Source organism: Lissotriton helveticus, chromosome 12 (assembly GCF_964261635.1).
Source record: "Lissotriton helveticus chromosome 12, aLisHel1.1, whole genome shotgun sequence".
In the NCBI taxonomy this organism is placed as follows: Eukaryota; Metazoa; Chordata; class Amphibia; order Caudata; family Salamandridae; genus Lissotriton; species Lissotriton helveticus.
Genome location: NC_136073.1, coordinates 168,405,243 through 168,431,805, shown reverse-complemented (window position 1 = coordinate 168,431,805; position 26,563 = coordinate 168,405,243). Strand labels below are relative to the sequence as shown.

The 26,563-nt window shown below is 44.6% G+C and overlaps 1 long non-coding RNA gene across 1 annotated transcript; it reads right to left on the bottom strand.

The window, feature by feature from the left end:
* Positions 1–1,934: 1,934 nt before the first annotated feature.
* On the bottom strand, positions 1,935–26,511 carry LOC144799004 (uncharacterized). Its single transcript, XR_013603723.1, has 2 exons — positions 26,213–26,511; positions 1,935–3,550 (listed from the first exon to the last, which is right to left on the bottom strand). It is a non-coding gene; the product is annotated as an uncharacterized LOC144799004 (long non-coding RNA).
* Between the last annotated feature and the right edge of the window lie 52 nt (positions 26,512–26,563).

The window sequence follows — 26,563 nt, the reverse complement described above, 5'->3', positions numbered from 1 at the left end:
TTTGACAGTTGCATGGTGCACTGATGAAAGCCTAAGGTCATTTTAAAAGCAGCTCTGAGTTGCAGCACTGCTCTAAAACAGTAAATTTACTACAAACTCCACTTTGGTGGCATGACCACTATAAAAGTGATAATCTACATTAATGTTACATATCAGTACCCCCAAGGTCTCCCGTATGTGTTCCAGGGGTGGGGGTGGGGGAGTCAGGTAACTGTAAGCAGGGTCCCTATAAAATATGCCTTGTAAACTCTGGTGAGGGAAAATGGTCGATTTTATTGTTCCCCAGTGTAGAAAATTCCCTGGAAAGTCGACTTTGGTGCTGTGGGTACTGTGAAGTATTAATCCACAGCATTCTTACATATTTGGCAACACCCAGGTCTCCCCTAGGTGTCCCAGGGTTGATGGTGTTCCTGTAATTATGAGCAGGGTCCTTATAAAAGATGTTTTATAAACCCTGGTGAGGGAGGTATTGCACATTTCATTTTCACCATTGTAGATACTTGGCCTCATAGGCTAACATGGCAATATTTCATGCACACATAACTATTGCTAGGAAAGTATAAAAATCATTCAAAGACTTACCTGAATGTTTTTGATAAATTCAACAGATTGGTCTTGTTGAATTTATCCTAACTTATACTGAAAATAAGTCATAATACGTTCTTGTCTGTAAGCCAAAATCCAGCCTTCCAGCAGTCGTTCCTGATTGGTCAATGCTAACAGGTTTAGCAGGGCTGCCTTGATTATGTGATAAGTGGCTATCCAAGGGAGAGGCTATCTGATGGAGAGAGTTCTGCACCTACATAGGAATGCCAGGGCAGGGAAGAGGGTTTGTAAAGCATAAATATTCGAAGGAGGATGGGACAGACAGGGAATGGCAGGCCCACCTATCCCCAGTCCCCTGAGCTCCAGCCAGCTTAAAGAAGGAATTTGCAGATGTTAGGGGGAGTGAGAGCTATGGAAATGAGCCACACTGAGAGTTGGTTTAGTTAGCTGTTACTGCTCTGCTGAGATTTCTGCCATGATGGATTTTGGAGGAATAGTGCTTTCTGGGAAAAGAAGATGCCACACTTTGGAGAAAGTGGTGATGCGCCTGGGTGGCATCCTGCATTCCATTGGTCAGAGGTGCCCCCCCTCTTGATGCCCAGCTAAGATTTAATATGTGAGTGTTGCCTAGCCTCTCAGTTCTCCTGCCTAAAACTACAAGAAGATGGGGGAATGTCCTGCTGGAATCCTGATCTGCACCTAATGTCGTGCCTGGTGAAGACCGTGGCTGCTGCACTATCTGGAACTACAGCTCAGAGGACTTTGCCGTGCTTTAAGATCCGGAATTGTGTAGAACAACGATGGCCCTTGCTCGAACAAGCTCTAGAAAAGTTTCTAAATGTGAAGGTACAATTTTGACTGAAGCCTCCAGCGTGGGGTAACCGAGCAGGGCTCAATCGTAGTCAGCCTCAAATGTTGACTTTGTTCTGCTAAAGTGTGATCAGATGTCCAGAAGTGGTGCTATTGGTTTCTAAGCATTAGAAAGTGTTTAGTCTTTAAAAATTCATATCTCCGGTTCCCTACATTGGATTTTGTTTTGTTTGGTGCCTTTTTAAAGATAAAAATATTTCCCATTTTTATAAATTAGTGTGGGATTTCTATTGTTTGTTGTGTCTTACTTATTTACTGTATTGGTGTTTTTAAATGCTTTACACGCCTGTCTCCTAAGTTAAGCTTTATTGCTCGGTGGCAGCTACCAAGGGTTGAGCAAGAGACTGATTTATAGAGACTCTATTTAGGACCCAGTACCATGTTGGTGGCCTTGTTTCTGGTGTTAGGTACCTACCTACCACTACAAATAAACCACCTTTCAACACAGCCAAACTGTCCACATTGTCAAATTTGTTACAGCAGCTGAGAAAAAAATACACTTTACTAACTGACAATCCTTGTCACTCAAACGTAATGTTTTATTAACTCTAGTTTCTTTTTATCCCCCGTTTTAAGAAATGCTTATAGTGTTATCATTAACTTCCTTTACTCATATGCACGCACATATAGCTTTTAAGGTTGCTACCAATATGCAATGGTTTTGATTAACTTTGTATGAATAAAATTCTAAACATTCTCACAAAACGATTTTCAGATATTAAAATTCTTTGAGTTTCCTGTAACCCCATAGGTTTTCAAGGTGTGCTGCTGCTTTCATTCTATACTCATGTAAAATCAAGGTCAATAAAGATCCTCCAATATCTGCTTTACAACGTTATATGGTTACCACATTTTGGTTAATTAGATTACTTTTTTTTCCATTTGTTTCCTCCATGTTAGCTCATGATCCAGTTGTATGCCCTGGTAATCTAGTCAGTGCAAGGAGACATTTGATGAACATGCACTTTTATAAGACTACCCTAACATAACATAACTTGCTTCAAATATATTCTGCTCACATGGAAGATGCTTTTCAGATTGCTTTTTTGATTAATGATCATAAATGTTGTTTTACATGTGTCAATTTTTTCCATTTTTTGTGGAGCATTTGAACTCACATTTTTCAGTTGGCTATGCACAGCCAATTCTCGTTTTGATAAGAGGACTGCATCATGAGCATAAAAGATGAATTGGTATTGATTCTTTTCCCAGGGTCACCGTGTTTTAAAATGAGTGGGTAGGTGTCCACATCATTTATATGTAGGTTGAACAATAACAGGGCTACTACACATTCTGCCTCACACCAATTTCTTTTGGGGTGTTGCTAGTACATTACACAACTGCACACACTTTACATGTAACATGGTCTGATTAGGTACATTTTGTAGAGCATAGAGTAGAGCATTATGCATTCCTTGGCTATGCAGAATAAACCACAGAAAAGAACAATTCACTATATTGAGTGTAGTTTAAAGATCAATGAAAGTTAGGAAAACAGAAGTTTTCGTCATGTTAGATTTTCTTTTGGTTATCAGGAAAAGCTGCATAGCCTGCTGTACTTTGCTAATCCCATGTTAAACCATCTTCAGTATTAGGTATAATGCTCTCGTCTTCAGTCCTGTTGTGTAGATATTACTTTACCATATGTTTTGGTGACATCGTCAAACAATGGCATTGGGCGGCAATTTCCTGCATCAGAGAAGGATCCTTTCTTAAAGACGGAAACTGCTGTTGATGGTTTCCAGGAACTTTGAACCTTGCCCGGTTTAAAAACTTCATTAAATTTTGTGCATGGTGCTGGGGCCCATAATGGTGCTCAGATTCCGTAGACATCGAAGGAGCTTGGTCAGGTCCTGGTGGTTTGTTTGGTTTCTGAATGTGTATTGTCTTGTCTACTGTCTCTTCAGTGATTTCTAAAGGAATGTACAGTTGGATTTCATGTTTTTAGCACTTCACTACTATCAGGCTTTCCCCACCTGTCTTTTTTAAGTGCATTTGGTTTTTAGGTTTGTTGAGCAATGTAAAGCGTTGTAACGGCCAGAGTCTCTGACTTTGGAATTGGGTATTCAAATTCGAATATCGGCGTCGGCTTAACATCCTGAGATTCTTGGAAATTCTCTTTATCTCCATATGCCTAAAAAAATATATACAAATGTGTAATGTAACTGGTGCTCATGTAAAGTGCTTTAATAGGTTAGGCTGAGTTCACGCTATATAAAACTGCTACAACAATAAAGAAACAAAACATTCTAACTATATACTCACAGGTCTAACTTAACTTTGGGAGGGGGGGGGGGGGTTTACAGTCCCAACTGACTAGTTCCCAGATCCTTCTCTGAGCTTTTTAAGTCAGAGTTTGTTTCACTTGCTCCCTGGCTTAAATCTCAAGCATTGTCTTCTTATTTTTATTAATATTTGTACTCCTTCCTCATTAATTTTAATGCCTGCTCCATGGTGGTGGTTGGATACCATTGTTTAATGGCCTGGCTAGATTTTTTCTTTTTATTTGAATAATCCACATCAAACCAATCTACCTTTCGCAGTTTAATCTTTATTTTAACAGTCGATCTATTATTTGTAACTGGGAAGACTCCTGATGAAATTAGCTACCGCAAATTTTACCAGGTGGTAATGGCAGATCGTTTTTTAGCTTCTCTTTGCTCTATGATTTATTTAAACTTAGTCTTTGAGAATTTATCAATGTGTGATTTGATATGAACATAGTTCCCAGGTCGTCATATTATGGCCCGAAAGTTTGTCTTTGAGGCTCGACCTTCAAGAAGGGCTAGATCCACTTTTTGGATTGCCTGGTACTTAAATCCTTCTGGGGTTATTTGCACAATAAGGGGATTGTGATCTCTCTCTAATCATTGTTGCGTGCTCATATCAAGTACTATTCCCCAGGATCCAATATTGAATTAGGACATAGTCAATAGAGTTTGATCTGGTACTTCCCCATAAGATATATTTGCTCGGAGTATCTTACTATGTACACTCAATCAATCATACTTTATTCGAATACACGTTGTATCCAAAAAAGTGCAATGCATAATTATTAAATACATACAATGCATACTAGATTGACTAGGCACACTCATTCAAGGTATGTATGTCAGCTGCTTCCATCAGGGTAGCAAGTTGACTCTATCTCTTGGAAGTTGTGGACCAGTACATCTGGGGTTTGAGTAGATTTCATGCATTCTCCTTGTTCACATGTTGTAAATTTGGCAAAGCTTGAGTCTGTTTTGTAAAGGAAGTTGCTACAGACTACAGTGGTCATGGATCCATTTTCTATCATCTTTTACCCTAGATTAATTACTGCATTTTCATTGTCATAAAGATAAGCCTTATTTTGCTTTCAGTTTGAGGGAAACAGACGGTGGAAATATTGAGCATCAATTTTTTGTGTGCCAGGGTAATGTGTTGTACATGATTTCCAGATGAGAGGTGTTCTACCAGACTGAACTGCTAATGCCACTTTAGTCCAAATAGTGAGGCGTCTTTAAATCTCCCATTCCTTCCTTGCTGGCATTTAGGAAGGAGATTAAGCCCTGGCTTTTTAAAAATTAAATGTGTCCGTTTAGCATGCTCAGCTTTCAGTCAGCGCCAAGACACCCAATGGTAATCGCGCACTTTATAAATTTCCTTAAGATAACATAACATATAACTGGGGCAGTTTATGTGGAACAGCCATCCATTGGAAAGCTCTTACATAGACTACCCAATTCCTATCTTCCAGCTTTTGTTTTAACCCAGCTATATTCCAGCTTAATAAGCGTAGTGTTTTCCATTGAGATGTTGGTCCATAATAGACCTGATCTCTTGTTGGACTTTCTTGGGATAGCCCGGCTGAGGGTAAAAGATAAATGATCCTGGGGAGAGGATATAGCCTTACGGCTAGAGTGTTCGACCTTGAAGGTGGGGAACTGGGTTTGAGTCTCGGCAACGACGCTCAACATCCTGTGATTCTGGGCAAATCCCTTAATCTCCCCGCGCCTAACAAAAATGAATGTGTCTTTGTGTAACGAAACTGGTGCTCATGTAAACCACACTGATACCCGATATCTTCGGGTCTAGTTTGCGCTACATAAAACTCTAAAAACACATTTTTTTTAAATCCTAGGCCAGGATGTTCCCTGCAGTTAGGTCATCCAATTCTATTCTCTGTCACCTTTTCCATTTACACCCTATGGTTCAATGTGCAGTTGTTCTGAAGGACAACTTCTTTTTCACCATTGATGGAACAGACAGTTGCTTTTATGAACATACCTTTGTGGTTGGATGTAGAGCACTTTAGTGACCTGTAGGCAGCATCATTTGGGTTGCTCTGTTTCTTGATTCTAAAACATCTGGATAGTGTTCTTTGTCGAGAGTAGCAACTTTTATTCCCCAAGCCAGTTGGAATTCTATGTGGGACAGTATGTTGCTTACTAGTTTATTGACTGGCCCATTGGGTCTCCATTCCTTCTCCTATAATTTTATTTAGAAACCTTATAGAGATAATGTCATCTGAAGTAGTTCCCTCCAGTCAGGGTATTGAGTTGATTCATTTTAGTATGCTTCTTCTATTCAGGATATCATGATGGCCTTTTGATTGATATATGACAACAGTCTTGTTCCCTTTCAATTCCATAATGCAATCTGTCTGTTTTCCTCAAATTCGAGTTTTAGTATCAATTTGTGGCCCTAGTTTTGCCCCAAATTGGCAAAAAGAACGTTTGTCAAGCAATCTGGACCTTGAATGGTTTGGAGACGTGTTACACATTTCAAGATCGATAGAGGGTTTTTGAAACGCTCCTTTCTTCTATCCTCTTCTCTATAGAGCCATGAGGAGAAACTAGCTCACAAGGGTTCCTATGTCACATTTTGGATGCTCCTTTTGCACACCAAGTAAAATGGGGCCCTAACCTAAAAAAACTTTAATGGTTTTTTGATGAATGAGCTGATAGGTTCACTGTTCCCCAATCAAGCTTCCTGCTATTATAGATAGTGTTTCCCACTCGTGCTGTTATTTTACTCATTTTCTTTGATGCACTAGATAGCTCAGAGTTTCTCTTGGTACTTCTCCATCACCCTTTCTATGCTTATGCCTAATTGTAGTACCCTAATTTTTAGTATTTGAGTTATTTGTTTTTACTTGTGATATATTATCTCTGCAGCCTATGGCCATTCCTATAATATGCATGTGCATCTTACATGAATAAATGTGATGGTCCAGTAATACCTTAAGTTGGAGTAGGCTCATGGGGGGCAGCTTAAAGGCAAATACATCTGCATGCCTTTTTTGCTTCTTTTTATGACTCTTTTGTTTAGGATGGCACGCAAATGTCTTTCTGATGAGAACGTATTGGGGGAAGGAGGCGCACACCTGTACTAACATGTATACCCTATTAAGATAATCAACTAACAATGGTGCTACAGTGTAGCGCTTGCTGCCTATTCAAGCACGTGAATACAAGAAGAAAATACTGACCAACGTGGTAGTATACACTGTGCACTGGACTTCTATTAGGTCCTGTAATGCTCAAACTTATATTACAACAGTATGATATGTAAACCAGTGTGACTCAATTGGTGTTGTTTTGTATTAAATCATCATATACATAATTGAATGATCATTAGTGTCAAAAGCATAAGAAATTGTCACAAATATATCATATCATACATGAAAATCATATTATATAGTCGTTACATCATATATAATGCATCAAATCATACAGCAATATTTCAGAATAACAACCCAATGCATTTCGGGACTGGGGCGTCCCTTCATCAGGGGGAACCTGTAAACAAAAACATCGATGTCACTATGACATAAACACTATTATGACTGGTTAAAAAGACACAACAAGACCTGGATCCCAATGAATGGACACATCAAATTAATGGAGATCCTGGTAGACTTCTGTGTATAGTAATAAAAGAGAAAAAAGTAAAATGACGAATCATCACTCATGTGTAATGTTAATATGAAAGGTAAACAAGTGAGACTAATATGCTCAAAGTGAAAGAAGTCAAAAGAAATAGAAGAAAACGAAAAGAAAAAGATGCCTAAATTGCACGTGGTAAATCAGTAAGCCAACACTGAAAAAGGCTCCTGAAAGAAAAAAACATGCTATAAAAATCAAACAAGGTACCTGGCTGAGCCTCTATGGCAGCATAATGTGATAACCCGCTCTCGTACTGGAAAGATGATAAATGCCACAATGAGGGAAAATGGTAAGGACATCGCAAAAACTCATTGATACAAAAAAACGGTGTAAGCTCACCTAGTAACCAGCAGGGAACCAGCGGGAAATAACTGCACAAATACATTGTGTGGAAAAACGCTGTGGCTGCAATATTAATGCCAAAAAACCATGAACCAACAAGCACGAACATACTAAAAGCAATGTAAACCCCTTCAAACAAATAATCACTGACCCATATGGGGCAGACGTGACTGTTCAAGAGATCCTTACACTAATGAAGATCCCAGAACATGTAATCTGTAATCAAATAACCGCTATGAGAACCAACTTGAAAACCGACAGACAATATCATAAACCTGAGGAGGGAACAAGAGAACCGAAAAAAACATTTACCTTGTTGAAAATAGAAACAAAGCTGATCAGGACTCAACTGTTGTTTGTGACTACTTGCTGCTGAATACCGGGTTGCTCGTTATCTGGGGCGGGCTCTAATGTGCTCGTTATGATAGGAATAAAAATAAAAATAAAAACGGACTACGTCATCAGAACTGCAGCGGCCATCTTACTCATGGAAACCCCTAACCAATGTGCTAGTACAATGCTGCTATGCAAACATGAAAACCGAGAAAGTCCTAGAAAAAGTGGATGATGTAAAAGGACTGAAACAACTAAGTTGTTTAAGGGAAACTAGAAAAGAACAAAGGTCAATGCCAGAGGTGTCCACATATAAATACACCTGCCAATGGTCGTAAAAATGTACTAGCAAAAAGATAAAACAAACGGGAGATCAGAATAAAGAAGTAAAGCATGCAAACATTCCTGAATGAGGAACAGGTACAACCAGTGACCTGCCATTATAAGAAAAAATAGATTAACCAGAAAAATAGATTAGTGATATGCAAAGCTGAATGAAGTCTCCACCATATATTTACATTGTAATGGGCAAACCCATACTGGAATGTATAAACAGTAATAGAAGCTAACCTTTACAAGAAACAACTCATATCGAGCCAGTGATTAAGACCTGCGGGACACTTTGTACCTAAATGTTTGATCCAGAAATTTCTCTCTGTAGCAAAAGCTTTTTAGTGTCCATACCTGGTGTCACGAGCAATTGTTCAATGACTTGGAAACGTAATTGGGAAATGGTGTGTTTAGCATCGTTTCAATGAGTGCCAATTCTGGATGCGGTGCTTTTTGTTCTTATTTTACTTTTGTGTTCCGTGATACGGATTTTAAGTTTATGTTCTGTTTTGCCCACGTAGGCTTTACCACAGGGGCATTTGATGCAATAGATGACGTTAGAGGAATTACAATCGCTGGCGTGTTTCAACCTGATCTTTTTGCCTGATAAGGGATGAGTTAAGGTATTTCCAACATTAACGTTGTTGCCATAGATGCAATTGTTGAACTTCTTCGTCCCCTGTTGCTCTTGCTGGTTCTGGATTGTCTGAGGTATGCTAACAAGGTGCGTAGATTCTTCCCCTTCGTGTACGCAAAGAGAGGTTTTTCTAAAAATAGACCATTGAACTCTTTTTCACCTTGCATTAAATCCCACCGACTGCTAATAATCCTATTGATAGACTGGGATACTGTTGAATATTTGGACACATACACCATGCAAGTTGCTTTCTGAGGATGTTGTTTATGCAGTAATTCACTGCGTGGTTTTGCAGACAGTCTTGTACGATTGAATCCGGGTAACCACAAGCTTGAAATCGTTGTGAATATTCCTCATGTTTGGCTGAACTGACTGAAGGATCTGAACAAATTTGCTGTATCCGTATGAATTGTGAATATGGCAAGTTTTTAATCAAACTCTTAGGGTGAAAACTTGAGAAAGCCAAAGTGCTGTTCCGGTCCGTACGTTTAGTGTAAACAGCTGTGTCAAAGTAGTTGAAAGAGGTTTTGTGAATCTGAACATCTAGAAAATGTATAGTTTCCTTCGATATGTTATGAGTCCACCGAATATGTGAATTGATGTCATTCAGAGTGTTAATCATGGTCACTAATTACTGTTCTGTGTCATTCCAAAGTAGGAAAATATCGTTGATGTACCGACAATATAAAGGAATTTTTTGGCACTATGTAGAATGCAAAATGATATTATCATGTTCTTATTGAGACATGTAGATATTCGCATACGCCGGGGCCCCCGAAAAACCCATTGAGGTACCCGTCAATTGTGTGTAAAAATGCTGTTGCCACTCAAAATAACTGTTGTGAAGACAAAATTTGAGCAATTGTAGGATGAATATGTTTTCCATGCTTATGTGTTCTGATTGTAGGAGCACCCATTCAACAGCATCTAGTCCTGCTGCATGTGGTATAGATGTGAACAAAGCGGTCACATCAATGGTACACAGTAGAATAGGTGTATTTGAGTTAATTATCATTAAAAACCCACGTAGGCCCAAACTCTATATGATTCCGAAAATGCACAAAGACGCCCAAGATCCTCCATTCCGGCCAATTGTCTCGGATGTGGTTCTATTTTTGATCCAGTAGGGACATTTTTAGAACATTACCTACAGTCTTTTGTGAAAGGTTGGTGCACATATCTTAAGGATACTACCTTTTTTTGCAAAAACTTTCCGCATTGGACATTGACTCAAATACACCTATTCTACTGTGTACCATTGATGTGACCGCCATGTACACATCTATACCACATGCAGGAGTATTTATATGTGGACACCTTTGGCATTGACCTTTGTTCTTTTCTGGCTTGCCTTAAACAGCTTAGTTGTTTCAGTCCTTTTACATCATCCACTTTTTCTAGGACTTTCTCGGTTTTCATGTTTGCATAGCGGCATTGTACTAGCACATTGGCTAGTGGATTCTATGAGTAAGATGGCCGCCGCAGTTCTGATCAAGTAGTCCGTTTTATTTTTTTATTTTTATTCCCATCTTAACAACACATTAGAGCCCACCCGAGATTACGAGCAACACGGTATTCAGCAGCGAGTAGTCACGAACAACAGTTGAGTCCTGATCAGCTTTGTTTCTATTTTCAGCAAGGTAAAAATTTTTTTGTTTCTCTGTGTTCCCTCTTCGGGTTTATGATATCGTCTGTCGGTATTCGAGTTGGTTCTCATAGCGGTTATTTGATTACAGATTAAATGTTCTGGGATCTTCATCATTGTAAGGATATCTTGAACAGTCACGTCCGACCCATACCGGTCAGTGTTTATTTGTTTGAAGGGGTTTACATTGCTTTTAGTATGTTCGTGCTAGGTGGTTCATGGGTTTTTGGTATTAATATTGCATCCACAGCGTTTTTCCGCACGACGGATTTGTGCAGTTATTTCCCACTGGTTACTAGCTGAGCTTACACCGTTTTTTTGTATCAATGAGTTTTTGCGATGTCCTTACCATTTTTACTTTTCTCTCATTGTGGCATTTATCATCTTTCCAGTACCAGAGCGGGTTATCACATTATGCTGCCATAGAGGCTCATTATTAAGGCAACAGTGGTCCCTTACAAATAATAATGCTTAATCAATAAATATAGACAAAGTCGTTGCTATATTTGAAGGCGACATGCCCAGCCGGGCAGAGGTCTTGATATTTACTTTTCAGTCAATGTAAAACATGAATAACACACAATATACAAGACAGGGCACAAGTCTGTACCCAGTCAATCACACAAGAAATATCAGGACAGGGAACAATTAAATGGAACAAACAAAAGGGCTTAGGCAAGAGCTTAACGTTTTGTAAACTTGTTAATGGCATAGTTTTGATTATAAAACAGAACAATATTGACACCTTCACACTTTTAAAGGGCAAATAAATCATTCCATGTCTGTAAGGTGCTCATAGTTGTCAACGGCGTTTCGATCCATTTAACACATTCTACTGATTTCATCTGGACATTTAATGTATGCCTAATAGTAAAGCAGCCTCATTTGCCAAGAGGTAAGCCAAGGGGTTCAAGGCTTATTGTGTACCCGATCACAGGAATTTCCGTCGGGCTGTTGCTGTGACCTGTTGGGGTCAGCTTCGATTCGATTCCGGTAACAATGTGCTAGTGTAAGTCTGAAGAAGGGCCAAGGTTTGGTCAGTCAAAGAACGTCAGGCGGACCACAATCGGGAATATAGGGACGTTCAAGATAGTCCGGGACGATAACCGGTAGTAATGATGCAGTACTGCTCAATCGCGGGTGCCAGTGTGCAGTTATTTCCCGCTGGTTCCCTGCTGGTTACTAGGTGAGCTTACACCATTTTTTGTATCAGTGAGTTTTTGCGATGTCCTTACCATTTTTACTTTTCCCTCATTGTGGCATTTATCATCTTTCCAGTACCAGAGCGGGTTATCACATTATGCTGCCATAGAGGCTCAGCCAGGTATCTTGTTTGATTTTTATAGCATGTTTTTTTCTTCCGGGAGCCTTTTTCAGTGTTGGCTTACTGACTTAGCACGTGCTTTTTAGGCATCTTTTTCCTTTCGTTTTCTTCGTATATTTCTTTTGACTTCTTTCATTTTGAGCACATTAGTCTCACTTGTTTACCTTTCATATTAACATTACACATGGGTGATGATTCGTCATTTTACTTTTTTTCCTTTTATTACTATACACAGAAGTCTACCAGGATCTCCATTATCTTGATGTATCCATTCATTGGGATCCACATCTTGTTGTGTCTTATTAACCAGTCATATTAGTGTTTATGTCATAGTGACATCAATGTTTTGGTTTGCAGGTTGCCCCTGATGAAGGGACGCCCCAGTCCCAAAATGCATCGGGCAGTTCTTCTAAAATATTGCTGTATGATTTGATGCATTATATATGATGTAATGACTATATAATATGATTTTCATGTATGATATGAAATATTTGTGACGATTTCTTATTGTTAGAACTGGGGGTCTCTAATTGGCAGAGGTAAGTACCTTTGACCAAGTAGGGACCCTTACTTCTTGTCAGAGTGAAGGGATACACACTGTAGATAACCCCTGCTCACCCCCTAGGTAGCTTGGCACGAGCAGACAGGCTTATCCCCAAGGTAATGTGTATAATATTTGCACTTAACACACACAGTGACTCTACAAAACACAACAAACTGAGACCACACAGGTAGGTATATCAAAAATATATATCTTTATCTAGTTTAGCAGTTTAACCATTGGCAGTGTAGTTACACGATTACCTGAGTCTTACTCTTCTACAGGGCGCCCTGCGGCTGCACAGACAAACCCTCGCAGTCACGGGCAAGCAGCCAATCGATGCGCAGCTTTGGAGACGAGCCCCTGGAGATGATGAGGCTGCAGCCACTCACAGCGCGGCTCCCTTGGTGACGCGGCGGCCCTGGGACCAATCCCAGTGCGGCGTTGCTGAGGGGCCTCGTCCTTCTCGACCAATGAGAAGGCAGCTTCTCCGATCTTGTTCTCCGCGGTCCCGGCGAGGTTCTCAAGCAATTTCAGGCCCCGGGCAGCGACCGTGATCAGTGACACGGCAGTTTCGAGGTCGTAGGAGGCGGCATGGCGCTCGGGGTGTCACAAGGACCTTTTGGACACTACCTCACGAAGGGGAGCACCACGAGCCTCCAATCTGCAGCCAGAATGTGCCGATGAGCACACCGATCTCCTACACGGCCACCAGTCATTAATCATGCACCAAGCAGCGAATCTAAATATCTGTTGTCAGGGGTCCTTCTCTTATACCCCTAAAAGTCTTTGAAGTCTTTGTGCAAGTGGGTCATGAGCCCGGTCTAAACCAGTTCTGGGTGTTGCTGGAGTACTTTGGTTTCCTGGCTTCTTCCTTCCTTTCAGAGTGAGGGGCAGAGTCGTCAGCCACCCAGCAGGAGGTGGAGCCAGCATTGTGGCAGGCAGGCACAGCCCTATTCAGTCCCAGGTGCTATCTCCTCCCACCACTCTAGTTGCAGATGCAGTCATTCAACCAAGGGCTGACTCAGACAACCTCCTGGTGGCTCCCCAGCCCCTGTCACCCTCAAACCAGACAGTCAACCCACAAGCAGGCCCAGGCACACAGAAAGGTTAGACAAGAGAACAGCCACTTTCTAAAAATACTGTTCCCAAACACAGAATTTAAAAACAACCTTTCCTAAAAGATGTGTTATTAAATTCTGAGTTCAGGGATATCAATCACTTATGTCCTATCTTGTTCCTGTGGGAAGATAGGCTGGTATCCATTGGGACCAGCCTCCCCCATGTAAATCTGTGGAGCATGATAACCTTGCAGCAGTGATCACACAAAATGGCTGCTGTTCACTACCAGAGCATGTTACCTGCACTAGTACATGCTCTACCTTTCATATACACTGCACCCTGCCCAAGGGGGTACCTTGAGCCTTCCACAGGGGTGACCAATGTGTACACAAAGGGAAGGGTTAGGCCTAGCCGGTGGGGACACTGACCAAGAGGACATGGCAGTTCACTGACTGCACACAGGCACTGTGGTGGCAGGCCTGAGACATCATTTTAGGGCTACTCAGGTGGGTGGCACAATCAGTGCTGCAGGCCCACTAATAGCATCTGTCATCACCAGCCCTGGCACACCCAGTGCACTTTACTAGGGACTTCATGGGGATACAAATATGCCAATCAGGTACATCCAATCAATATTATAATTTCCATAGGGAGCACTTACACTCTGGCACTGATCAGCAGTGGCAGAGTGTCCAAAGCATCTAAACCAGCAAAAACGAAATCCAGCACAGCATCAAAAATACAGCAGGCAGAGGCAAAAAGATAGGGGAAAACCATGCCAAGGGTGTCAGGTCTAACACGTGTCCCCTCCAGCTGAAAGTGAGGAGAACTACCCACCCTCTTGGGAGTTCTCTTCACTAAGGCGGAATAATCTGGACAGACCATCAGCGTTGGCGTGTTCTGTACCAGGGCGGTGTTCCACTGTAAAGTCCATTCCCTGTAGGGAGATGGACCACCTCAACAGTTTTGGGTTCTCACCCCTCATCTGCATTAACCATCTGAGGGGCCTGTGGTCGGTCTGAACACGGAAGTGAGTTCCAAACAGGTAGGGCCTCAGCTTCTTCAGAGCCCAGACCACAACAAAAGCTTCCCTTTCAATCGCACTCCATCTCTGTTCCCTGGGGAGTAGCCTCCTACTAATGAAAGCTACAGATTGGTCTCCGCCCTCGTCATTTATCTGTGAGAGTACTGCTCCCACGCCTTGCTCAGGAGCGTCTGTCTGCACTATGAACTCACTGGAAAAGTCAGGTGCCTTAAGCACCGGTGCTGTGCACATGGCAGTTTTCAGGGCATCAAAAGCAGTTTGACAGGCCTAGGTCCAATTCACTAACCTGGGCTGATTTCTAGAGGTTAATTCTGTCAAAGGGGCAACAATGGTGCCATATCCTTTGACGAACCGTCTGTAATACCCGGTGAGGCCTAGGAAGGCTCTCACCTCTGTCTGGGTCTTGGGGGGTTCCCAAGCCAGAATGGTATCAATCTTTGCCTGTAGGGGCGCCACCTGGCCGCTCCCCACCTGGTGTCCCAAGTACACTACTGATCCCTGCCCTATCTGGCACTTACTGGCCTTGATAGTGAGGCCTGCCTTTTGAAGGGCCTTCAACACTTCACAGAGGTGTTGCAGGTGTTCCTCCTAAGTGGAGCTGAACACATCAATGTCATCCAGGTATGCGGCGCTGAATTGCTCCAGCCTGGCCATTACCTGGTTGACCAGTCTCTGGAATGTGGCTGGGGCGTTTTTCAACCCAAAGGGCATGACGCGGAACTGGATGTGCCCCTCTGGCGTTAAAAATGCTGACCTCTCCTTGGCCCCCTCAGTTATGCAATCTGCCAGTACCCTGAAGTCAAATCAAAGGTGCTGAGGTACTGGGCAGCTCCCAACCGATCCACGAGCTCATCAGCTCTGGGGATGGGGTGTGCGTCAGTCTTGGTGACCGCATTGAGCCCACGGTAGTCCACGTAAAACCGGAGTTCTGGAGGGCCACCGGGCATAGCAGCTTTCTTAGGCACTAAGACCACTGGGCTAGCCCAGGGGCTGCTGGAGGGCTCAATTACCCCTAGCGCCAACATCTTGGAAACTTCTTCCTTGATGCTGGCTCTGACCTTGTCAGCCACCCTGTAAAATGTTGGCTTCACAGGCAGACTATCTCCAGTGTCCACATCGTGGACGCACCAGTTGGTGACACCTGGGGTCAGGGAGAACAGGGAGGCGAACTGACCCAAGACCTGGCGACAGTCCCTCTGCTGCTCTGGGTTCAGGGTGGGCGAGAGGACCACACCATCCACTGACCCGTCCTGCTCCTTGGCTGCCAGGAGGTCAGGGAGAGGATCCCTATCCTCTTCCCCTCCAGCATCTGTAGCCATGAGCATAGTCACTTCAGACCTCTCAAAGTGGGGTTTGAGGCAGTTTACGTGCAACACTCTCAGGGGCTGCCTGGGAGTCTTCATGTTAACCAGGTAGGTTACTTCGCTTTTACGCTCCACCACCTCATATGGCCCAGTCCATTTGTCACGGAGCGCACAAGGCTCCACCGGCGCCATCACCCACACTTTCTAACCAGGTTGGAACTCAACCAGAGTGGTATTCCGGTCGTACCATCTTTTAATTTCCTCCTGGCTAACTTCCAGGTTCTCTTGAGCGAGCTTCCTGAAGCGTTTGGTCTGGTTGCGGATGGCCAGCACATAGCTGAACACATCCTGGGGGGTTTTCCCACGGTATTTCTCCCACCCCTCCTTCACCAGTGTGAGAGGTCCTCTAACAGGGTGGCCATACAGCAATTCAAAGGGACTGAACCCTAAGGATTTCTGAGGCACCTTCCTGTAGGCAAACAACAGGCATGGTAACAAGACGTCCCACTTCCGTCTCATGGGTTCTTCTAGGCCCATAACCATACATTTTAGGGTGCGGTTGAACCTTTCAACCAACCCATTTCCTTGAGGGTGGTAAGGAGTGGTGAACTTGTATGTCACCCCACACTCCTCCCACAGAGACTTCATGTACCTAGAGATGAAGTTGGTACCCCGGTCGGAGACCACCTCTCTGCGGAACCCCACTCGGGAAAAGATCCCCATCAATGTACGGCCCACCATGGGGCTGTGATTGTCCTGAGAGGGACTGCTTCCGGGTACCGGGTGGCATGGTCCACCAAGACCAGGATAAACCTGTTGCCCAAGGCCGTCTTGGAGTCCAGCGGCCCCACGATGTCGATGCCCACCCGCTCAAAAGGGGTGCTTACCACAGGAAAGGGTTGGAGGGGTGCCAGACACTTCCCTCCACTTTTGCCACTGGCCTGACATGTTTGGCAAGACTTACAAAAGGCACCAACCTGCTTCTTCATCTGGGGCCAGTAAAAGTGGGTGACAAGCCTGTGATAGGTCTTGTCTTGCCCCAGATGTCCTGCGAGAGGCACGTCATGAGCCAGACCCATTAGGAAGTTCCTGAAGCGCTCGGGTACCACCAGCACACGGGCTGCACCGGGCTCAGCGAACTAAGGCTCACTATAAAGTAAGTAATCTTCCCAGTAAACAAAATGCTCCTTGGACCCTAGACCTGCTGCCTGATCTGCAGCCTGCTGCCGCACACCAATGAGGGAAGGGCATTCCTTCTGCGCCTTGCAGAACTCCTCCCTGGAGGGACCACCCTCTTGCTGCCAATGGGTCAGCTCAGGTAATTCCCCCAGTTCGGCCACCTGCTCCCCTGTAGGTTCCAGGGCATTCCCCTCTGGTTCTGCTCCTTCCTGGACCGTGGGAACGGCGGGGGCTGGTTTCCCACGCTCTCTGCCTCTTCCTCTCCTGGCAGGTCCCTGGGCCATTGTTCCAGGCTCCAGTTCTGCTGATTCACCCTTACTGGCTGCCAGAGCATGTGTGGTCACACAGATCCACGCAGGCAAGCCCAACATTTCCAAATGAGTTTGGTGCTCTACATCCTTCCATGGAGAACTCTCCAGGTCGTTACCTAATAGACAGTCTACAGGCAAGGCATCACTGACAACAACTTCCAAAAGACCAGAGACTCCCCCACATTCAAAGGGAACACGTGCCAACTTGCAGAGGCGCACTGTACTGTCAGCTGCCACTACAGGGTGGAGTACATTGAGAATGATCTGCTCTTCAGACACCCACTGACACCTCACAGATGTCACGCTGGCCCCTGTGTCTCTCAGAGCCTCTATCTCCCTCCCATTGATGGTCACCTTCTGCCCGTATTTCTTAGTGTTAGCGGGCAGCAAGGTTTCCTGGACCATCTCTTGGTCTCCTAAAGAGACAAGGGTCATCACTGCTAATCCCTCTTCCCCACTGGAAATCAAATCACCTCCCAAAACTACACTGGCTAACCCCGGGGCTGGAGTACCAGCGGGTGCTGGGGGATTGTTGGGACACTTAGGGGCAATGTGCCCCACTTCTCTACATGCATAGCAAGTAGGCTGAGTTCTGTTGTCCTGGCTGCCCTTAGGGGGCCAGGACTTCTTAGGCTTGGGGGGTTGGGACTCCTTCTCCTGGGAGAACAATTTTGGGGCCCTTTAGAGAACTCCTTACGGTTACCCTTGTCCTCCCACCCTTCTGCTGGGGACCCTGTCCACCCTTGGCTGGGGTACTTACCACCCCCTTGTGGACCCTGGTGCTAGTCCAGTGGTCCGCCTCCTTGGCAAGCTCACTGGGATCAGTTAACTTGCTATCTAAAAGATGCTGGCGCAGCTCTGGAACACATAGACTACTCAAGTGCTCCCAACTAATCAAGTGACACAACCCCACATAATCAGTTACTTTGCTGACCTTTATCCAACCTTCCAGTGCACGTGTGTACATATTCACACACTCCACCCAGGTACTAGAATCAAGTTTCTTGAAGTTCCTAAACTTCTGGCTGTACGGTTCTAACGTAAGTCCATACCTGAGGCATAAAGCTTCCTTCATAGCGGGGTATGTCAAGGTACCTGCTGCTTCTAAGGGTGCTAAGACATCCCTCCCAGAGGCCTCAAAATGCTTCCACAAACCTGCCCCCCAACTCTTCTCAGGCACTTCATTCATCTTCAAGGCAAGCTCATAGGATCTAAACCATGCATAGATATCCTCACCCCTCTGATAATTCTGCACCAAATCTTTGGGTATGTACACCTTACCCGCCTGCACTGGCTGTGCGCTGCCACCATTGGAACTGGACTCTGCCTGTTTAGATTTAAGATCCAGTTCCCTTAGACTCAACTCATGAGCCCACTGAAGTTTCTTCTCTTCCAAAGCGAGAGCGTTCCTGCTCTCCTCCGCCCTTTTCTCAGTGTCAAGGCGTAGTTTCCTCTCTTCTGCCAGGGCCTTGAGTTTAAAAAGCTCAAACTCATGGGCCCTGATCCTCTGATTCTCCTCCAGCTCCTCTGGAGAAAGACCCCTACTGGAATGGGCGCTGCCAGCCCTAGAAGCTGGCTTATTCACTGTTAAATCCTGGGATAAAAAAAACATTCTCCTGTGCATCCCCCTCTCCAGTAGCATCCTCTGGCGCAACTCGTTTGGCCTCCCACCAGGCCCTTAGAGCTTTCTGTAGCTCTTCCTTGTTTGAGCTTCCCCTCATGGGACATCCAAGATTTTTGCAGAATTGTTTCAAGAGCTCCTTCTTGTATGTGAGCAAATCCTGAATCTCAAACTCCAATTCTACTTCTTCACCTACTTCCTTCTGAGACATGATGCTTCCTAGGCTTTCCAAAAATAGGATTAAAAAAATAGGCGCAGTATGTGGCTGCGCTAAACTAGACTAGTGGTGTACACAAAATCACTGCAGGTCAAGTGCAAATACTAGTTCAAAATCCTCACCGCTGTCCAACAATGTTAGAACTGGGGGTCTCTAATTGGCAGAGGTAAGTACCTTTGACCAAGTAGGGACCCTTACTTCTAGTCAGGGTGAAGGGATACACACTGTAGATAACCCCTGCTCACCCCTTAGGTAGCTTGGCACGAGCAGACAGGCTTATCCCCAAGGCAATGAGTATAATATTTGCACTTAACACACACAGTGACTCTAAAACACACCACAAGCTGAGACCACACAGGTAGGTATATCAAAAATATATATCTTTATCTAGTTTAGCAGTTTAACCATTGGCAGTGTAGTTACACGATGTCTTTACTCTCTTCATTGTTTGCACGCTATTCTAGGAATGTAAGTTCAGTGTCAGTCTCAAGAAAATATCACAGGAATGAAGGTTACAGGCTGCACGATCTCAAAATCAGCCCCTTGCTGTACCTCGCGCTGTGAGACAGAAGCGCTTCCAGCGTGTTTCACCAGCGCATCAACGGACCCCCCCACTCAGCCCCTGTCGGTCCCGCTAGTTCTCTGCCCGCTCTCGACAATCCAACGAGCGGCGGGGAGCTACAATACCTTCTGGCGTGAGGACGGCAGGCTGGGGATCGTTTGCGCGGCTCTCTTGATGCTTCACTTTCTCAGACGCGGGGACCGGTGTCTTACTCTTCTACAGGGCGCCCGGCGGCTGCACAGACGAACCCTCACAGTCATGGGCAAGCAGCCAATCGATGCGCAGCTTTGGAGACGAGCCCCTGGAGATGATGAGGCTGCAGCCACTCACAGCACGGCTCCCTTGGTGACGCGGCGGCCCTGGGACCAATCCCAGCGCAGCGTTGCTGAGGGGGCTCGTCCTTCTCGACCAATGAGAAGGCAGCTTCTCCGATCTTGTTCTCCGCGGTCCCGGCGAGGTTCTCAAGCAATTTCAGGCCCCGGGCAGCGGCAGTGATCAGTGACACGGCAGTTTCGAGGTCTTAGGAGGCGGCAGGGCGCTCGGAGTGTCACAAGGACCTTTTGGACACTACCTCACGAAGGGGAGCACCACGAGCCTCTGATCTGCAGCCAGAATGTGCCGATGAGCACACCGATCTCCTACACGGCCACCAGTCATTAATCACGCACCAAGCAGCGGATGAGCACGGTCTTTACAGCGTTTCTTGGTAGTTTCAAGAGAACCTTTTGACCCTGGGTTCCAGGACAGGAGGAGAGCTCTACTCAGGCCCTTGGAGATTCCTTGGCAGACACAGCACACAGCAAAGTCTTGAGGTCAAGCATGCAGGGGTCACAGCACACAGCAAAGTCCCCTTCTTCTCTCCTTTAGATGAACAGCAAAAACAGGTCAGCCCCAGAGCCCACAGCAAGGGCAGTCTTCCTCAGTTTCTTCAGCGGTCCTTCTTCTGGCAGAGGTTCCTCTTGATTGTAGAATCTAAAAATCTGTTGTCAGGGGTCCCTCTCTTATACCCCTAAAAGTCTTTGAAGTCTTTGTGCAAGTGGGCCCTGAGCCCGGTCTAAACCAGTTCTGGGTGTTGCTGGAGTACTTTGGTTTCCTGGCTTCTTCCTTCCTTTCAGAGTGAGGGGCAGAGTCGTCAGCCGCCCACCAGGAGGTGGAGCCAGCATTGTGGCAGGCAGGCACAGCCCTATTCACTCCCAGGTGTTATCTCCTCCCACCACTCTAGTTGCAGATGCAGTCATTCAACCAAGGGCTGACTCAGACAACCTCCTGGGGGCTCCCCAGCCCCTGTCACCCTCAAACCAGACAGTCAATCCACAAGCAGGCCCAGGCACACAGAAAGGTTAGACAAGAGAACAGCCACTTTCTAAAAGTACTGTTCTCAAACACAGAATTTAAAAACAACCTTTCCTAAAAGATGTATTATTAAATTCTGAGTTCAGGGATATCAATAACTTATGTCCTATCTTGTTCCTGTGGGAAGATAGGCTGGTATCCATTGGGACCAGCCGCCCCCATGTTAGTCTATGGAGCAAGATAACCTTGCAGCAGTGATCACACAAAATGGCTGCTGTTCACTACCAGAGCATGTTACCTGCACTAGTACATGCTCTACCTTTCATATACAATGCACCCTGCCCAAGGGAGTACCTTGAGCCTTCCATAGGGGTGACCATTGTGTACACAAAGGGAAGGGTTAGGCCTAGCCAGTGGGGACACTGACCAGGAGGACATGGCAGTTCACTGACTGCACACAGGCACTGTGGTGGCAGGCCTGAGACATCATTTTAGGGCTACTCAGGTGGGTGGCACAATCAGTGCTGCAGGCCCACTAATAGCATCTGTCATCACCAGCCCTGGCACACCCAGTGCACTTTACTAAGGACTTCATGGTGATACAAATATGACAATCAGGTACATCCAATCAATATGATAATTTCCATAGGGAGCACTTACACTCTGGCACTGATCAGCAGTGGCAGAGTGTCCAAAGCATCTAAACCAGCAAAAACGAAATCCAGCACAGCATCAAAAATACAGGAGGCAGAGGCAAAAAGATAGGGGAAAACCACGCCAAGGGTGCCATGTCTAACACTTATGCTTTTGACACTAATGGTCATTCAATTATGTATATGATGATTTCATACAAAACAACACCAATGGAGTCACACTGGTTTACTTATCATACTTTTGTAATATAAGTTTGAATATTACAGGACCAGTGCACAGTGCACAGTGTATACTACCACGTTGGTCAGTATTTTATTTCTGATGAGAAAACATCTTTCTTCAGTTTAGCAAGGGGTTGAATTTGGGGCTCCTTGGCAAACAGCTGCTTTTTCCACACTATGGCCTACTTATGATGGGGTCGGTTGTTGGAAAACAACCCTCTCCGAAGGGTCACCCTAAACTTTTCGCCTTCTTCCCCCTCTTTTCTGACCTAGTTTTTGATGGCTTTTAGGACTACAAGCTCTTTACCACTACTAAACAGTGGTAAAGTGCATATGTCTCTCCTCTAAAAATTGTAACATTGGTTTATACCCTATTGGCATATTTAATTTACTTAGAAGTCCCTAGTAATGTGCACGACATGTGCCAAAGCCTGTAAATTAAATGCTACTAGTGGGTCTGCAGCACTGATTGAGCCACCCACTTAAGTAGCCCCTTAACAGTGTTTCAAGCCTGCCACTGCAGGGAATGCGTGTGCAGTTTACACTGCCTTGTCGACCTGGCATTTTAAACCCCTTGCCAAGTCTTAAACTCTTATTTTATTAAATATAAGTCACCCTTAAGGTAGGCACTAGGTAGCCCATGGGGCAGGGTGCTGTGTAATCAAAAGTTAGGCCAAGTACTTTTAGGTTTTGCATGTTCTGGTAGTGAAAAACACCCACATTTGTTGTTCGCAGCTATGATGCCTACCCCTCTCATTCGTTAACATTGGGAATTCCTTACACTTATAAGCTGTCATTCCTGATTTGGAAGGAGTAGATCTGTCATGTTTCATATCATTGGAATGGTGATGATAAATCATCTTTACTGGTAAATTTCAATTTATCATTACCCTTCTTTTAAATAGCCACTTTTAAAATCACAGCATTTTTCTGTTTATAGCCCTGTGTTCCTGCAGCCTGTTCGAATGCACATCTGGGGTGGGTGACAGGTAGACTTTGTGCATCCCTTTAGACAGCCACACACAAAGGGAGCTTAGGTATGACTGAGTGGCAATCCACTTCTTGATGGGTCATCCTGGGCAGGATGCGAGGGAGGAGCTGACACACCTGAATAGGCTGTGTCCTATCCCCACCCAAAGAGCTGCATACGCCCCTGGAGTGAGTCTGAAGCCAGCGCTGGGAGGGAGGACCACTGTGTACTTCCAAACCCCTCTTTGAAGTCACCCCCACTTCAAAGGCACAACTGGCTACAAGAACCTGGTCTCTGACCCCTCCAAAACAAACACTACTGGAGCTGTGAAGAAACCCTGCCTGGAGGAAGAACTGGTGTGCTGCTACAAGGACTGCCACTCTGTTGGACTGTCTGCTCTGGAGGAACTTTTCTGCTGTGCTTTCCTGCTGCCTTCTACCAGCTGCAATGCTGAGGAAGGACAGGGCCCATCTCACTTGAACCCAGAGTGACTCCAAGGGCATCCTGGCTTGCTCCCTGTTCAAAGTCTCGGGGATATCAATGAATTTTCATCACTCTGCAGGACCATCTGGACTTTGCTTGCTGCAGGTCTTGCCCTGCCATGTGGTGCCAATCAAGTCCTTGGAAGTGGGTATAGAGTGCAGCAACTGCTAAAAATCCAAGCATCAATGATGTTGAGCTAATCGGAACCAGTGCATCTCCCTCACCACCAATGCCTTGCCAGTGCTGAATGGATGGTGGACCTCGCATCACTGATCGTGTGGCGCTTTGCTTTCAGTCCCCAACGCATCCCCTACATTCTGCAGCTTGACAACGACAGATCTCTAATTTGCGTGACTCAACAATGATGCATCGCTTTCGGTCCAGCAGTTCTTTTCAGGGGGTTAAGGCTGGTCCCTGTATCTGACCCACACTTCATCGCTGTCAGCCTGAACTTTTGAATTTACACTGGTCAACCATCACCAGATGCCCCAGGTTGGCGCTCAAAGCTTTTAAGCACTCCATTTTTGTTTTCGTCTTCTTATTTTCATAAACATTTAAGCTATTTTTTAAACTTGGTGTGGAGTCTTTTTGTGGTGGTTTCAGTGTGTTACTGTTTGAATTGTTGCACAAATACTTTACACATTGTCTCTCAAGCTTGCTTGCTCTGTGCCAAGCTACCAGATGATGAGCATAGGTTAATTTATGGTGTGTATCTAACTTACACTGACTAGGATTGTGGTTCCTGCTTGGACAGGGTGCATACCTCTGCCAACAAGAAACTCAATTTCTAACATCGGTGTATTCCGACCCGTGTGTAAACCCCCGTTTACCACTGTTTAGAAGTACAAGTTAAATGGTATTTAACGCATCTTATAATTATCATAAGCATAGATATCTCAAGGTTTGTTCAATTTGGGCAAGGCAAACCTGGTGAAAATTGTTATGGGAAAAGTATATATTATCCACTGTATCGTGCACATTTTCGCGAGTTAAACACCAAAACCTGACTGTTATACCTGATAAACTTGTAATAGGTGCTATATGTTGCACCGGATAAATAACGAACCCCATCATATCATCATTTATCAGTTGTGCTAAACAACACCTACATTCGTAACCAGGGACATATTGTACTCTAAAGTTGGCAAGTTCTTAAAAGCTCATTTATGCGGTGGAACCTTGGTGGGTGGGGTTAATTTTGTTGGGCCAGGTTTTGTTGATTGAATATCCAACAGTCCTATTGTTTTTCTCCTAGGTCTCCTTTCTGTTAACATAGGCTGAATTAGTGCTGGGACTTTTCCCAGTTTTCACAAAATAGCAGATCAGTTACACGGTTTGGGTGTGCTGAAGGGATTAAACAGTGAGTCAGTTACTACTTCTTCTGTTGTGCTCATTTTTTTTTTATCATTCAGGTTAAAAGGAGTGTCCGATTCTCTGTAGACACACTCAGGGATATGCTTTGGATCCTTTACTTTTGTACGGTAAGGTACGTTTCTAGAAAGACAATGTCTTCTTCATTTAAATTAAATGGATTATCCATATCTTCTCCACTCTCAGGTGAGTCTATTTTTATTTTGCTTTTGTCTTTGTTATGGAATCCAGAAAGTTCTGTTAATCTGCAGCTGCGACCACTATTTTGGGGTGTATGCCTAGGATTAGAGCCAGGTCTTGGGTTCTTTAACAAATTTGAGGATACCTTGTGAATCTCTACTAGAGTGTACTTTGGCAAAGTTGATACAATCATTGAAAGTAAGAATGATTAGAGAACTAGATGATCAAAATTAATGCATTACAAACTTTTACTCATGGGTTAATAAACCATTTAATAATTCATAGTAAGCTCAACCAAGCACTTGCTTCTCCTCCTCATCCAGACGCAGAATATATCAATCATCGAGTTTCTGAGGCAAGTAGTGATTCAGCTCTACCTCAGTGCTAACTACTTTCTAATTCTTTCGCACCCCCATCCCCTTTCTAGGGTTCCCATAAGCTAGATAGAGTTTATGTTTATAATACTTAGAATTTTGGTCTTTACACTTGGTCAATTTCGGGAAGGAAGGGGAGAAACCCAGGTGGCATCTTAACTAACAAACATACAACCACGGTCCTACTTATTTAAAGGCCCTGTAGGAATACAGCAGTGTGGCTGCGTACACCTGATGGTCAAGAAGGTCCAAAAGTTATCAATCTGCTTGCCTTGTGCCACTATCACCAACAATCAGCCAACCGGCCACCACCGTTAGTAGTGGTGACTGCTGCTTGGCACCATAAGCACCCCACAGTGTCCGTGGTACCCACAGAGAGTCTTGCAGAAGGCAGGCAGCAGATGTCCAACACCCAGGGGTATCTACAGACTCTGACCAGCTTTTGCATTCTCCATTCGTGGAGCTTGTGGAATCCTTGCATCGTCAATGTAAATAAAAGCAGAACAATTAGACTGTGGGTACCATAAGTAGAGTTTTGGGTCAAAAAAGAGAGTCAAATAATCAAAGGGGCACGAGCTTGGAGATCTGTAAGGAGGAGGAGGGCGCGAGTGCATCTGGCCACTTCCGCAATCAGAGTGTCAGCATATCTCAGCATTATTATTTCCTGGATGAGGAGAGGAGGTCAACCAGATTTTGCAAAGTTTATGGGCAGTGACTGATTTCACATGTTCTATAAACTGTCCTATTTTAAATAAAATGTCAACATCCACCCCCAATGCAGCTTTTATTCATCCTTCTTTCCATGCTGCTCTTTGAAATGCAGAAGTGTAAGTTCAGCTGCCTGCATTTCTAGTACCAGTCACTCACCTTACAGAGGCAGGGAGCAAAGTGGAGGTTCCATCTACAGGTCCGTGAAGGCACTCCGTTTTTACCTGTCCCTCCCACAGCATGAGTACTACATGTACCCTTGCCAGTGACACAAGGGTAGACCATGGACATCATTTAGGGGTCACCATGGGTCGCAGATGCAGATTTGACCCGCCTGAAATTTAGCAAAGAGAGATATATTTATAGCACCCGGTAATTACTGGACGCATTAAATATGACCCAGATGGAATGCTAAATGCTTTGCAAACAGGGGGTTTAAGCAGGAATCGGAAAACACTGACCTCCTGGTAATTCGGGCATTAGAGGAATGTTCTTTGTCAGCCCGGGTGG